The sequence below is a fragment of the Arctopsyche grandis genome, chromosome 1 (genome assembly GCF_051622035.1).
Source record: "Arctopsyche grandis isolate Sample6627 chromosome 1, ASM5162203v2, whole genome shotgun sequence".
NCBI lineage: Eukaryota > Metazoa > Arthropoda > Insecta > Trichoptera > Hydropsychidae > Arctopsyche > Arctopsyche grandis.
Genome location: NC_135355.1, coordinates 37,857,880 through 37,875,197, shown reverse-complemented (window position 1 = coordinate 37,875,197; position 17,318 = coordinate 37,857,880). Strand labels below are relative to the sequence as shown.

General features: G+C 36.3%; 1 long non-coding RNA gene across 2 annotated transcripts in view; it reads right to left on the bottom strand.

Moving 5' to 3' along the window:
- Positions 1-9,679, bottom strand: part of LOC143909031 (uncharacterized) — a 265,898-nt gene extending 256,219 nt beyond the window's left edge. The window contains exons 1-3 of one of the 2 annotated variants that reach the window (XR_013260322.1): positions 9,575-9,671; positions 9,317-9,433; positions 8,930-9,144 (exon numbers count right to left, since the gene is read on the bottom strand). This is a non-coding gene — a long non-coding RNA (uncharacterized LOC143909031). Of the gene's footprint in view, positions 1-8,603; positions 9,145-9,316; positions 9,434-9,574 lie in introns of those variants that run through there. The other variant, XR_013260321.1, reaches the window with a different exon arrangement.
- Between the last annotated feature and the right edge of the window lie 7,639 nt (positions 9,680-17,318).

The window sequence follows — 17,318 nt, the reverse complement described above, 5'->3', positions numbered from 1 at the left end:
TTCCACCTCATTGAACGTTGGTTATCGGAGATTATATTGTAACGTGGGAACATGAGAGAGAGTACCACTGTCTAAGTGCATTCGTGGGTGAACAATAGAAACCCCGAATTATGTTCCCGAACAAAATATACGCTGGAGATCTCACAGAACAGTAGACTCACCACGGTAAACCTTTACGTGCCTAGACAATAGATACATAAATGGATCGGGGAAGCTGTGGTGTGATAATTATGTGCATAGTAGACATCATCATTTGATAGTTATACCTGCTGCCCGCACAGTACTTTGTCGGATGGCCCTTGCTCCAAGAGCTGTCTGAATTCTTAATAAAATCGTTGTTGCCGTGCCTGGATGTGATATTTTCCACTTAATTGAGATTGTCAAAGATTATCAAAGATTAACTTGACCTATTTGTCTGGTAGCTTGCGCTCATCATTATTTTCATAATTGGATGTAATGTGTGCGTGAATTTTAATCTTCTCTCTTCCGTTCGGGCCTCACGGGGATGTTTTATATTCACGGTTGATTCTTATATGATATATAGCCAGCAGTATAGCTCAATGGTAGCGTGTATGCTTAGCACCAAGCGATCAGTGTTTTGGATCTGCTATACTGCTGGTTAGATTTGGGGGTATTTGTGACTCCAAACCGATTGTTTCTTATCAGAGTTTTCCAATCGTATCTGATCATTGTTGAAACGGTTCCTCAAAATTGGCAAAAAGTCATCTTTCCTGTTGTCACAGATCTTCTGCGTTTATTGTATGTACAATTTGTAAAAATTTTGTGCAAATCTAAATTCATAGATGTCTCAATGGATTAATTAATTAATTGCTATTTTTGTTCTTCGGATTCTCGAAATACAATGATTTTTGTAATAATAAAATGCTGCATTGTTTATAATTAATTATCCAGGAAAGTGCTCTGGGGTCTTCCTGTCAAGCCTTCCTCTATGTAAAATAAAAATAAAATATATGAAAATAAGCAAACAAATAATGAAACTAATAAAAACCTTATAAAAACATCCTTTTTGGATTCGCTCTTCGCTAATATACGGGTCTACCTCACGGCACTGAAAGTGAAAAAGTCGAAAAAACAAATATTGGAAGGCAAAGATCGAAAATCGAAAGATCTTAAGTCGAAAGATCAAAAATAAGGGTGCATGGTAAATGGTACTATGTGTATATAATCGGTCTCCGTGACGAGCCAGAATGTTAAATTACAGAAAACGCAAATATCGGAAGGCAAATATCGAAAATCGAAAGATCTTAAGTCGAAAGATAAAAAAGGGTGCATGGTAAACGGTACATACTCACTTAATTTGCGCGAGCAGGATACAACAGGAACAAGAGGAACAGGCTTTTCTTCCCGTATTAATGTGCGCGCGCAGAATACGGCAGGAAAAGCCTGTTCCTCTTGTTCCTGTTGTACCCTGCTCGCGCAAATTAAATGAGTATGTACCGTTAACCATGCACCCCTTTTTTTGATCTTTCGACTTAAGATCTTTCGATTTTCGATCTTTGCCTTCCGATATTTGTGTTTTATGTAATTTAACATTCTGGCTCGTCACCTAGACCCATATATAATATATATGAGTGACATGCGGTGAAATTATCTCTCGTTTTGTCATACAGTCTTGTTTAATGTTCGCGCGCAGGATACGGGAGGAAAAGCCTGTTCCTCTTGTTCCTGTTGTATCCTGCTCGCGCAAATTAAGTGAGGATGTACGACGGGGGGAGAGAGTTTTACCGCACGCCACTGATATATAATATATATACCAACCGTTTTTCATATGTATGCATGGTAAACAAACATTTTCGACTTTTTTACGGTCACCCCTAATATACATATGTACATACATATGTAGCCTAAAAATATAATTTCAAACTCACGTATACAATTCGTCGAAGTCGATTTTCCGCAAATGAATGAAGCGGATATTGAATAACGTGGTTACAACGTTTAACCCTTTTTGCACCTGGCCTTCTTGTGTAATTTCTTATCGAGGTCGCTGGCAACATCCTCGAGGCGCTGGGATACGACCGCGCGATGTTAATGAAATTTATCTCCTTTATTAGTTGTAGCAGTTCAAACAAACAGGAGAGGCAGATGTTACACGCCAATCGTCCTCGCCGACAGGATTCTTAATTAATTTTGCGACTTTTCCGGATAGCTCAGCCGACTCGTCTCCCCCCCCCCCCCCTACCTCCTTTTCCGAGACCCCCTTCAAACTCCTTCGCATCTGTTAGTCCTTTTCGGAATGGGGGATGTGAGAAAAAATGCTAAAAGAAAATACAAATGGAAATACCGCAATAGATTAATAGAATAGTCGGATGTTTCAATCAAATTGTCGGCGTTGGTACAATGAAAGTCCATTAACTGACATGTTTTGGGGAAACGAGTTATGAAGGCTATTCTTCGTGATATTGTATGTATGTATCTATATTCAAGCGAACCCAATAAAATTTTGTCAAGATTTACATATATGTATATACAGTACTAGCTGAACCCGGCATGCGTTGCAATGCCACAATTACGCAAGCAATTCCCGTTCCCATTTGTCGAAAAAATGCAGGCAGCGAACACATTTGAAATTATTCAATTATTTGTTTATTTTACCCTAACAACGCAGGTCGCGATGCGAAAACATTTGAAATTATTGCGTTGCAATGCCACTCATTCCCGTTTTTCCCGTTTTTGGGTGATTTTTTTTTAAATATATGCATACAACAAATCTTGAAAGTTTTTAATCGTAATCGGTTGAGTGGTTTAGGAGCCTATACGAGACAGACAGACATTATTTTTTATATATATGTATACATAGACGACAGTTCTATTCTAACTGAACTGCCGTTGGAGGCCACCTTTTCTCACTAAGCCCTTTGAATGGTGACCAACGCCGATCGGCGTTTTTCCAACAAGTCCATGGGCCTGAAAAACGCCGATAGACGTTGTACAATAGTACGATAATAATACGATAGAACATGTACAAAGTAAACAAGAATACTACCCGCTAAGCCTTTACAGGTAGCATTGAAAAATAAACTTTAAGATATGAAATTTCAGTTCAATAAACCAAAAGGTTTCTGAGAAAAACATAAAAAATCTCGATTCTCTAGAGTAAAAGTACTACTTCCGGTTCAGATAGAAATATTTAAAAAATACAAGGTTATAAAAATTATTATTTCTATCATATTTAAAAAAAAATCTGATTCAGTTAGTGGTTTGGGAGATAATTGAATTCAAAAACTTAAAAAAAAAGAGGACACCTATAAGGGGAGGTACCATTTCCGGTCAACTTAAAAATTTGAAAAAAAAATTACGACGTGTCGATAAGAATTTCATTAACCGATACTAAGTTTCATTTCGATCGGACTAACGGTGTTAAAAATATCCCCAAAATACACACACACACACACATTTTTTCTAGATCATGAAAACGTGATCAGTGATCGATTCTGAGTTCGAATCAGTCAAAATCTCGAGTTCGAATTTTCGCATGATCACAAAACTTCATCTATTGTTACTACGTACATAGATAAAGTAAAAATGCATTGAGCATGTGTCGTGTAATCCATATAATTCATTTGTCAACGTTTATAAACATACAGTCTCTTTATTTATTAGAGAGTCTAAACGCACCTTTACAAAACTCGAAATCCTCGGCGGTAGGGTTTTTTTGGATTAGCTATAATTTTTACAAACCTCCTTTACGTTTCACTTACGATTACATTTCAGGAAAAAATTTGCCTCTTATCCGATCGTTTTCATAGTTTGCCATATTGCTCATTTTGGTCATCAATATAAGTAAATGGATCCTCCACCATTACGATAGAGATAAAATATAATTTAAGACACGTTTGAAGTTTGGACATTTGAAATCAGGGTGACGTCTATGCAGTCTTTAGTTTTATACATTTATTTATTTATTTTTTACATATATACAAGGAAGGCTTTACAGGTAGACCCCAATGCGCCTTCCTGGCCAATTACAATGCAGCATTTTTATATAAATCACTGAATTACGAGACACTGAAAAACTCGCAAATCAATGAGACATCTATCAATTTGTACAAAAAATTATTTATTGCACATTAATTAATAACAAATTATCGTATAGGAGGGATTTTAGCCAATTTTTTCCGGGAACCGTTTCAACAATGAAATCAGAGAAAATTGGCAAACTCTGATAGGAAACGATCAAACTGAAGTCACAAATCCAGATCTAACCAACAGCATACTTTGAAAAATTCATTTTCATTCGAGGTCCGGCCCAAGGATCGAACCGGGCGCCTCTCGACGCTAAGCAGAAGCTTAAGGACCGAGCTATGCTTCTGGCTGGTAGTAAAATAAAATTATTGGTATTTTTATTCAAAATAATAATTACTAACCTCTTCTTAGTTCGGAAACGATTTTGTCGTGTGATGAAGTTTGGGTTCTCATCCGATCGTTTTCAAACTTTGCCATTTTGCTCGGTTCGGTCATCAATATAAGTGAAAAATAATCGTATAGACGTTTGAAAACACTGCATCTTCGTTCACGGTGACGTCTATCGTCCACACTGTCGCATTTGTCTCTAACATAGACATATGTATGTAGGTGACACGACAACTCGTTCACAGATTTTCCGTAAACCGATGATGCGCTCCAGGCATTTCGTATACGGCCATCTCTTTCTCACCCCGTCTGTTCACCATGATCTCGTTTACTCTGCCATTGCGTATGCAGCCATCTCTTTCACAGACCGTCTGTTCACCGATAACACACGGTCTGTGAAAGACATACGTAATGGCATAGTAAACAAGATCTTGGTGAACAGACGGGGTGAGAAAGAGATGGCCGTATACTTAATACCTGGTGACACGACAACTCGTTCACAGATTTTCCGTAAACCGATGATACGCTCCAGGCATTACGTATACGGCCATCTCTTTCTCACCCGTCTGTTCACCATGATCTCGTTTACTCTGCCATTACGTATGCAGCCTTCTCTTTCACAGACCGTCTGTTCACCGATGACACACGGTCTGTGAAAGAGATACGTAATGGCATAGTAAACAAGATCTTGGTGAACAGACGGGGTGAGAAAGAGATGGCCGTATACGTAATGCCTGGTGACACGACAACTCGTTCACAGATTTTCCGTAAACCGATGATGCGCTCCAGGCATTTCGTATACGGCCATCTCTTTCTCACCCCGTCTGTTCACCATGATCTCGTTTACTCTGCCATTACGTATGCAGCCTTCTCTTTCACAGACCGTCTGTTCACCGATGACACACGGTCTGTGAAAGAGATACGTAATGGCATAGTAAACAAGATCTTGGTGAACAGACGGGGTGAGAAAGAGATGGCCGTATACGTAATGCCTGGTGACACGAATAGCCATCGAATGATATGAACGTATGACCGTTTCCTCGGAAACATTACGCTTGTCACCAGCAGTACATTCCCGATTCAAAGACGGCAAGTTTTTGCCGTGGTCCGTTCTCAACTTGCGCAGTTTCTTACCGAATTAAGGTGACTGTGAGTTATCGTGACCGTCCGGGACACGCTCGAAATGATCACCGCGGGGACGGGCAGGGACAGAACGTGCAAAACGGCCGCGATAAATTAACAAAATAATAATTAGAGAAATACCAACACTAACCGACAGCGGGACTCGGCGGTAAAACAGCATCGGCATTCTCGAAATAATTTATATGGGCAAAGTTTATCCCGGCCTCGGCTCGTATATATTGCGCTGCGGTGCGGCACCCCTATGTAAATTGGCCCCATTATCCGCCCAACAATGCCGGAGTGGTGGCACTAAATTAAAGAACAGGGCACAATTAACAGATCCGACGAGGTCCTGATGCCGAGTCTCAAATATCGGCACACTCCGGAAGACCTTCGGGGAAAAAAAATGGACCCCCGGGTTTGAACCGATGTGGAATTTACGGATGCGGTGCATCCGCTCTAAAATCGCCAGACAAATTGAACGACAGATTAACGGACGGCTGCTTTAAATGCAATTCTCGTCTTCTCGAATGATATATTGCACATCAGATGACGGGTAACCTTTCGATGTGCACAGATGCGATTATTATTATGGCGATTTTAGAGCGGATGCACCAAACCCGGAATTTTCAATTTGGCTTTGTATTCCAATTTATAAAATCATTTCATCCTAGACTTTTTTTTTTAAATTCTTCCATAATTAGATTTGAAAGATTAAAAAGTATTAGAAGTATGTTAGATCAGTGCTACTCAAACTATGGTTCGCGGCCCAGTTCTAGTCCGTGTACCGGCGGTAGCCAATCCGTGCACAAAGAAGTAAATAAAAAATTAAAACATAATCTTATGATAACGTTGCATCATCTCATCCATTATATATAATAAATTATATAAAGACAAGCCCTACAAGCTCGAGATTATTCGGGATACTATGCCAAGATATAGGCGCTACACTAGAGATATGACTTTTCTTATAGATCTATGCCCAGTGAACACGAATTTTGTAATAAAAAATGTTGATTGGCTCGAGATTCGGAGATATGTGTTTTTTAAATCGCGCGATTTTTCTATATCTTGGTGTTGTTCGGTCGATGTCTCAAAATCTGTCAATTTCCTGTTCAAAATGAATATTAGAATCTATATTCGGGTATTTTATCATTCATTTGTAGTACTTTTCAGCTTTCAAATCTCTCTAAGTAGTCGTCCAGTTCAAATCAAAAGTCAAAAGTACGTATTTTCACTATGGATTTTTTCCCACTATTAATATTATTTTATATTGAGTATTTTATATTGAAACATGTTTATTGGGATATCGTTCTGTCCACAATATTTTTTGTTTTCGTTTAAAACGGTTAATTGGAAGTGTGCTGAATTTTAAATCGGTAAAATTGCGAGCTAAAAGCTCGTATTAGTATTTACTCGTATTTATCTAATAACAAACAAGCTCGTGTCTAATTAGTTTTTTTTTTCATTTTCATTTTTCATCTTTGTCTTAGTACATATATGATTTATAGATATTGTACTTCTTTGAATTCAATAAAATAAATTTTACTACTTATATTTAATATTATAAGTTAAATATTATATTTAATATTATTATTTGTTATATAAACAAATTTTCACTCATATTCATATATTATATAACTTTTTTATTTAAAAATATGATGCTGGTCCGTGAGTATTACTGAAAAATGTATGCTGGTCCGCCAACTGTAAAAGTTTGAGTAGCACTGTGTTAGATGAATTGGGATGGATGAGTATTAGATTTAGTTTAAATCTTAGTATATTGTCTTTTGTTTATAAGTTATTACCTAAGTAGTTTATGGATTATACAATAAGAAATAGAGATATACATACATAGTAGTTATAATAGAAATAAGAACAATTTATCTGTAGATAGAGTAATAAAAAATAAGACAGCTGGTGGTGTTTTTCACAGGGGTGTGCTCATGTACAATGCCCTCCCTGAGTGCGTCAGGTCTTCTAAGACCGTGTATGCATTCTTGCGAGGTGCGAGGAGACACCTCTGTGAAGGACAGTGCATATAAATTTATACATCAAATTTTAGAGTTAAGTAATTAAGAATGTACTTTTTAAATTAGCTAGATAGCTAAAATTATACAAATAAATAAATAAAATAATACAGTACTGAAGAAAATATTAAATTGTTTTAATAACACCTAGCTTAAGTTAACAATTATGTATGTGTATCTAGAGATTTCTGATTCTATGTCTATTTTACCTCCAAATGTAGTTCAAATCGTCTTTATTTATTTGAGAAGAGAAAAGTATACTAGAATAGAACTATATATTTACCTAAATATGAAATGTATTAATACATTAGAGCCGAATATATATATTTTACAGCCACTTACTAGGATGCAAGTATTATTTATCTTTCAATAGATCTTAAAGTTTGAGATGAAATGGTTAATATAGCTCATTTACAATAAATTTAGATATAAAACCCGTAACTGCTCAGGTGCAAATATCTAATATATAATTTCGAAAGAGACTTTGTATGTAAGTTTCCAAGTGTTCATTTCAATTCGTTCATGAACATACTAGTTTGTTCGTACACAAACTATTGATTTTAGTTCAAATGCTAGCAGCCAAAAGCTATATTTAAATAGACTCACCAGTTGTCGTATAAAACATTTAGCTCTCAAAACACAAAGTATTAATAAAAAGGAAAATCCTATGGAAACCACAATTTAACGTTGCTTTGATTTCTGTTTGTACTAATATTAAAAATATTACAACCCATATAAGCTCATATGTTTGTATATACATATATAGAGGATGGGACATTGAGAATACTTAAACATACGCCAAATGGTTGCCAATTTGTTATTGTGTACATTAAAACTGGTCAGATTAGTTCGTGTATGAACCAACTAGTGTGTTTATGAATGAACGAAATGTCAACTTGGACTGTGACTTATACAAGTATATTTGAAATGAAATCGTTGATGTTTCATTTATGTATTATATAGAACTTAAAACAAAGTGCAATCAATCAATGAAATAATCATAATTTATTTACATAAAATAGTGTTACATAAAATACGTCACTCTGGTATTAAAATGAAGAAGAAAAAAAACAAGTAAATCTCATATGACAATATTTATTCTATTAATTATTTATAAAAACTCCATTACCATAACAACATATAAAACATAACTAAACTGCTTATTACATACATATATAATAAAAAGTATATGCTAAAATAAAAACACCTTACATAATACATCAAAATTTATACAATTCACTTAATTAGGCAAATCTTAATACATTTGAAATTTTTGGAATGCATACATTACTTAGGTAACAAAAATATATAATACTAATTAAGTACATACGGTAAAGTAGGTATATGTTTATTACATTTCAGTCTTTTTATTTTGAAATCTAGCACGAGTTTAATACGGTACATCTAAAAAGGAAAATGCATTTTGGAATACTATAAATGTTTAGAAATTCAATTATCAAAACATTATTTATGAATCTGATAAATCTATTTTGTTCTTCAAATTTTCAAACTGCTTAAAAAGATTCAGTGTGATAATCTCTAGGGCATTTTTTGAATTTTCTTGTTTTATTTTATCTTCTTCGTCTTCTTTCTTAATGATCTCATACATATTCTTAATCTAAAAAGATACAATGATAGGACATTCGATTAAAAAATTATGACACGAATAAAGTTTTTCAAAGTAAAATTGTAATAAGAGTTTATATTCTTCATTACATGTAAATTTTCTATGGAAAAATACTACAACATAATAAATATTCATAATATGCAACCTTGATATTTATATATACCTGTCTTGACGATGAAATTAGCTCCATGGCAGAGTCTTCTCCGGATGTCAAAGCCGCTTTGTCCAACTCTCTAATCATCCACTCCACTTTACCGATTTTAGAATCGGCATTTTTAACCTGTAAATTTTAACAATACAGAATTCAAGCTACAGTACAGGATTCAAAATACAAGCCGAAACAGTTCAACATTGAAAACATTCACTCATGAAATTATATTTACAGCATTTAAGTATATTAAGACATAAAGATGATACATACTGATTTTTCAAAGCCATCAATAGACTGTTGCATCTTCGTTTCAATGAAATGATGAGATAAAACGAACCGCACAGTCCAAGTGACTGACAGTTGAATTTTCAAACTGAACTGACAACTAAGCACGTGCCAACTGACATTGAGGCTATCACGTGCATGACTTTCCAGCCAACTGCTTTTTGACACAATTAGAGATTGTGCATTATTTCGAACCGTTGCGATATTTAATACTATCTAATATTAGCTATAAATAATAGCCACAAATTTATACGTTTATTTAAACTTTTTTTAATTAAATTTTTCGGTATAATTTTATAATAACTAGGGGAAATTTATAAGTAACTAAAGGAAACACTGAAAGGTCTGTTCATACTTAACAGCACTGCATGGCTTCAGCGCTGCACGACTCCGTTTCAAATATGTCATTTTATTACATTTCTATTCATATCTACCTACACGTCGCGGTCACGTCACGTTTACAGCAATTTGGCTGAGTGCAAGGCAAAATCGGCTTACTTATACATTAGAGGCCCTGACGATACGGTGCAATATTGCTTACGTCGTATTGTTGAGTACTTGCAATATGAATGCATACACGTGCATTCGTAGCTACGCGTCAGAATACAAGTCAGCAAAAATGTTTCGGCGTTTATCGAACGAAAAATTATGTATAATCGCGTTTTTGTTGAAAGAAGAAGCTCAAGAAGGCAATAAAAAAGCACGGAGGCGTTTTGATGTGCATCCCATGTTAAAAAATAGAAAAACTGAAGGAGAGTTTTGGACACTGTATAAGAAGCTTGTGGATGATGGACAAATTTTTTTTTAATATTTCCGTAAAAAAATTAAATTTTTTTTAAATATTTGCGCCAAAACCATGTCGAAAGATTGAACAGCTGTCAACTGTCACTATAGATAATTAGTCCAAAACAGCAAAGCGGCAGACTCATGGCACGTAATTCGCGTGTATATTTCCACGATGGCCAAAAAAACGGATACGATACGTTGGCGGATGTTGCTGTAAAATATGAACAGGAAATGTCGGGTACTGCTGTAAGCCTGCCGTGGTGTAGACGTGACGGTTGGTATGAATATACCCATAAAAAATGTACCAAAGAATACTTTTCGTACGGCCGGATACCTGCTGAAGTCGGTACGTGCTGACTAGGTATGAACAGACCTGAAGTCGTTAATCATTTGGATTTATATAGTACATTCAGAGCCAGTCAGCTAAGAAGAGCAGCGAATGCAAAACACACCCCATGCATGAAAGGGGCCCTAAAAAATAAAAAAATTGCATCGCATTAAAAACACAAACTTGCATTGCCGTCTCAGGAACCCAAGGTACCGAGACGAGGTTCATCCCACTTGCTACTTACAAAAAATATTTTGCTTTTTATTTAATGGCATTTCATGAAAACTTCACGTCGTACTTAACTGTATACGAACCGATAACGAGTATTATTACTAGTAAATCATCATCAGTAGCATGCGGCAAAATTCTCTCTGCTTTTGTCACACATCCTTACTTACGCTAAGCTTTCCAGCCATTCACCATCCACTGCTGGATGAAGGCTTCTCCAACACGCTTCCACTCGTCCTGTTTTGTGCAACTCTCATCCATCACACATTTTCCTAATTTCATCTACCCATCTTTCCTGCGGTCTTCCTTTAACCCGTTTTGAATTCTCTCGGGTACCATTCTGGCACTTATTTTGTCCACCTTTCGTCCATTCTACTATCCACGTGACCCGCCCATTGCCATTTTAACCTCTTTACTCTATCCACTGTATGCACTACCCTTGTCATGTTTCTCACCCGCGAATTCCATTTTCTGTCTTTCCTATTTATCCCAAGCATACAAAGTTCCATACTTCTTTGAGTGCATTGGACTTTGAGTATATTGAACTTTGTGTAGCAACTTGGTGTTCAATGTCCAAGTTTCACATCCATACGTAATCACTGGCAACGCATTGATCAAAGATCTTTTTCTTCGAGCAAAGTTGCATTTTTTATTTAAAATTTCCTTATGTATGAAATTTTAATTTATATCTTTTTATTTCCGACTTATACTAGTATTGAACACAATCTCAAAAACTGCGACATTTCCCTGATATTATATTTTAAATAACCAACTACATAATATGATATCTTCATTATATTTAAGAATATATCATAATTAACTTTATTATGGTTGCGTTTTAATACCATTTTTATTAGCATATATAATGCCAGTGACATTTCCTACCCGAAACTTATTATAATTGTTAAATGGACACAACAAATGTTAAACCAGCTGATTTGTTACATAATGTATGCTAAAAGGAGCCGCCGTTATAATTGGTTTTTGAGGATTGTCTCCAGGCTTAAGTGCTGTCGGCTAACAATGGAGACCCCCGAATAGACTAAATGGTCGGTAACGACATTCGGTCGCTTCTCTATCTATCTGGTACGTGACTATAACAATAGGTAAACAAACGCGTCGAGGAAGATGCAGTGAGCGACCTGCCTTTTATAAGCAGGTACTTAGGCCACATGAAGGCATTCTGGACGGAGCACTGGCAGTGCGTGGATCTCCTTAATCACCCAAAAAATCTTTTGAAGCGACTTTGGCCTTTTATTTGGATATCTACCCACCCCTACGTAACGATACTTATCAAAAATAAGTGTGTATGTGACATGGCATTATGATGAAATATTTAATAAAATCTTACTATGTATGTACCTAACTCGCGGTCTTGCGATTCAAAGCAGCAAAGTAAAAATAAAAAATGTTCGACGTGATTATTTTAATATTTCTTGTGAATTTTATCGACTTCAAGAAAAGTACCTTATTAAACGGAACAAGAGGATGGGGAGTGGGTGGGCGTTTTATATTTATTTCGTTCACAAAACTTTGATTTACCCACTTATAAAATTCCTCGAAGAAGTTGTACGGCATTACTTTTGATCGCAGAGTCCGAGGCGTGCAAGAATCAACTTCGCTAACAAGTGAAATTGCTGTTCGCACTGGAGAGTTGGACTGGTGAGCGAACACTTGCTGACGAGAACGGTCAAGTAGTAAAATTTGCGCTTTTAACCGTACCCTCGAATTGAATTATTATAAAGTTCAAACAAAGCGGCGCAACTTTTGCCGGCTTGAACAATTCGCGTGCACAGAGTAGTCTAAACGAGTATTCAATCGGCAGACACTTAAATAACGTTTTCACGGACAGTATTTCTGCCAATCTACGACATTTGGATATTTGTTTCATAACTGAATTATAGCTCTTTTCATAACCTACATACATATGTGTAAGCTGCATTAAGTGAGAAACTAATTGACACTGACGCATGGGTGACTCTTTATTGGGCATGGAGGACTCGTAGACGTGGACGTGGAGGAGAACGTGATATTCCACAACCGTGCTGTAACCGTGATGTATGTACATATATCTGTGAAATATTTATACTGTAGCGTGTACGTGTAGAGGGGTTTGAAAAAGGCAACAGTATTGGTAGAGGTAGTTTATTGTTATTGATCCGTCGGCCTGCCAGCTCCGAATGAACTACGGGCCAAAACTGCCTAATATTTACACCCATCAGGTACTCCGCATAGAGAGATCATTGGTCGACACACAGCGATGAACAGCACATCGTGTGCATGGCTCCGCGCTGTGGGTGGTCTCCTACATTTCTTCAAATATGGGATGCACCGTTATCGATCACTGTCAAGCATCTTAAAATTAAATCTTATTACATTGTATTTTGTTTATAAGTTAGATCATAAGTTATTTAAGAATTATGCAACCTAGGTATTTTAAGAATTATACAATAAGAAATACATAGTTTTTATACTACAAATAAGAACAATTTAGTTGTAGGTAGAGTAAGAGAAAAGAAGACAGCTGGTGGTATTTTTCACAGGGGTGTGCTCATGTACAATGCCCTCTCCGAGTGCGTCAGGTCTTCTAAGATCGCGGATGTATTCTTGCAAGGTGCGAGGAGACACCTCTGGAAAGGACAGTGCTTATCAATTTTAGAGTAATTAAGAATGTCTTTTTTAAATTAGCTAGATAGCTAAAATTATATAAATAAATGAGTAGGGATAAATACAAGGATTCAATTTTACCGAAAACACTCCAAAGGGTCATTTTGGGGGGTGGCGTGCTGGGCGTTCTATGAATATGTGCAAGGCACAGCCCATTTTTTTAAAAGTATGTATCTAAAAAAAACCACGTGCCACGTGCACCGCTGTGTGTTTTCGCCCTTACACGCTGAGGCCTTTTTGGCGTAAACGTGAGATTATGTGATCAGAGCAAGTAAACCAGCGGTTGATGAGTGCCAGTCACCTAATCTCGATGTTACAGTACCATATTTAAGGAAATGTAAGGTGATGAAGTTCAGCAACGAGTCCTTCACCCGTGAACTTTATCTAATCACTCGCACAGTGCTCTGTCAAAATGAAGAATCGCGTTTGTCAGATAGTTAAACCCACTGGCATTTCAAATAACAGTGCTTTCGGATAATAATTTAAGAGTTTATCACTCACGGGGGGGGGGGGGGGGAGGAGTGGATGCTGATTTTTATTGAATCCGTCACATCAATTAAGTTGGATAAATTGGTGAGTTCTGACAGGAAACGGTCGATTTGGGTTTAAAAACCATCCAAATCTCACCAGCAGCGTATATAAATCAAATGTTTACTTGATTCCGGGTTTGAACCCATGACCTCTCTACTAGTAAATAATGGCTTAACCAGTGAGCTACGCTATGGCCAATTGTGTAGTATGTATGTATGTAAATGTGATATGTTAATTTGTATCAGACTTTTTTGCATACATTTTGTAACCAAAAATCACTTTAGCATGGCCGTCAAACTGTTTCGTCTAATTTTACAATCCATAATCAGTATATTTGCTGTTGTATAATAATGAATTATAATTTAAAATTAGTTCGTAATATAAAATGATATGTTATACTCGAATTTATGAATTCCATTTTAGTTCGGATCAAAAGGGCTAGACGTTTCGTCTTTTCAGATTCAAGTCACGTGCTGCAGGGTTTCGGCTCTTTCTCTTCTAGACGCTGAAACGTCCAGTTTTAATTTTTTGAACAAATGGTAGACCCCTGTGCAGTTTTTCTCGTGGGGGAAGAAAATTGGACAACTGAAGTAATATGAAACTTACTGTTAAAATTACTTGACATATTGAGATCACGATTGTAATCTTGGGAGGATCTTTAAAAGGATTTCCATACTTCTCTTATAATTTTTTTGTGATCGATATTGCTTGAAGACGTGAATAGTTAGTTATGTAAGATTTATTTAAAAATTAATAATATATGCTATATAAATTTTGTCCGTTATTCAAATCTATAGTTTTTTTGTCATATTTATTATATATCCACCAAATTTTATATACGACAATAGACAAGTATATTTTTATTTTATTTTATTACATATGTACATACATCATATGTGCCATGACAGGAACTAACCTGAGGATCCAAATAAAAGGCCAAAGTCGCTTCACAGTATTTATTTGGGTGATTAAGGAGATCCACGCACTGCCCGTGCTCCATCCAGAATGCCTTCATATGGCTTAAATACCTGCTTATAAAGGGCAGGTCACTTAGTGCATCTTCCTCGACACGTTTGTTTACCTATTGTTATAGTCACATACCAGATATGCAGTACCACGGTCTCGTGCTGTCGGTTCTGAGAACTCTATCGGGGATGCTACTCGGCCTAATCCGAGGGTCTCCGTTGTGCCCTCAAAACCACTTAAGCCGCCTGATAATGCTGATTACTAGTCACCGGAGTCTGAGGGGGCCGTGTATTGTTCAAAGATTGTAAATGCATTGTTAAAGGTTTGCCGAACAATGGATAGCACTGTGACTATCCTACCTCTACTGATTACACTTAAACCTGGAGATAATCCTCGAAAACTAATTATAATGGCGGCTCCTTTTACGCATACGTTACAGTATTAACAAATTTTCATCATAATAGGACATAGGATACAATAGAGACATCTATGGACAATCAACAAAAAACTTTAATAAATAGCAAATTTGTGAGAAATACATTATGTACATATGTAGGTAGCATTTAATAAGAATCAAAAAATTTGAGATGCTAATAACTCAAGTCTGCAAGAAACTGAGGGGAAGGCTACCGATGTATTGGATCCGCTACAAAAATTAAGCTTGATAAATCGGAAAATCCTAGCAGAAGACGGTCTGTGTTTTAATAACCACCAAAATCCCGCTAGCAGCGTATTTGGCCGGGACTTGAATTCATGACCTATCTACTAGTGAACAATACTCTTCTAGTGAGTCCATCCAGTGTATGATGAGACTAAGGTAAAACGTATATGCTATCTTTTTCACCGCCTCTCGACCAATAGTGCAGACAGTGGAACATTTGTACGCGTGAAATGCTATTGGTCGAGAGTCGGTGAGGGAGATAGCATGTATGTTTTATCTAAGTGTCATCGTACATACATCGTATGGACAATAGACAATCAACCAAAATATTTTTTTCTGTTATTAAAATCAACAGTTTTCAGTTTGAAGCTGCCAAATTTATTTGCTATTTCTATAGTACAGAATTTTCTGAAAAAGTTTTAAATATTTTTTGCAATTTTTCCAACTTTCACCCACCGAACAATGCGGCTAGTATTATATAATGCCATTATGTGTTCAAAAATGTTTCTTTACATGTTGAAAATGAAGTTTCACTCACTCTTCCATTCTTCGAGATTTCATATTTATCTAACTCCCCGGCTCGTCCTTAGAATGGTAAAGTTTTAAAAGCTCATAAAAGCTGACACTTGTTCCCAGGTGAAAACTTTCTAACGGAGTTCTCACTGTGTACCCAGCATACACATATTGAACGTACGTACATTTATAATATATGCGTTATTATAAGTGATTCGAAAAAGTTCTATATTTGCATAAAAGTTCAATTTGAATTCAATAAATATATGTATTATAGTAGGCTCTTTACTCGGGTACAATATCTAAGTACCTGCGAGTACTCGGCGTAGTTTTAGAACTTCGATCACGCGCCGAAATGTATGCGCTTTATTGAAAATATGCAAAATGCAATGAGGGCATTTTAATATGCAAACGTGAGGGCATTCCAATATTTCACCGAATACGTGAAAGACGTCGGTTGGTCAGGGAGGGTTTTTCCCGATGAAACCGAAAGCAAATTCCGGAAAATAATATCCACCTTGCGCCATATCGATAGCAATTAGTTTACACGTGTTACAAGAGAACCAGACAAAACTGTGGTCAATCTACATATGTAAGTATATATACATACATATTAGGAATTCCTTTTACCTGGGTAGATTTTTTTAACTGAGCAATTTTCGCTCCAAATTCCACAGTTGAATTCTCTAAAATCATCGGGACTCCATTATAGTGAATTCCTCAAATTCATAAGCCCAACTGAAGAATGTTATTTAAGTAGAAAAGATGTTTATAAAATCAGCAATCGTTTTATTAATAATAATTTTATGCAACATTAAAAATTTTGCTTACGTGAACAAGGGTTTTCAATATCTTTTTGGGTAGCAGTTTATTACAGTGACTCACTCAATGCCATCAGTTTCACTTAAAGATCTATTCATACTGGCACAAACCGGCAACTGCACGTAAACAGCTGTATGAAACGTATTATTTGACATATTCATATCGTAACGTGGGAACACGAGAGAGAGTACCCGCTGTCTAAGTGCATTCGGAGGTTAACAATGGAG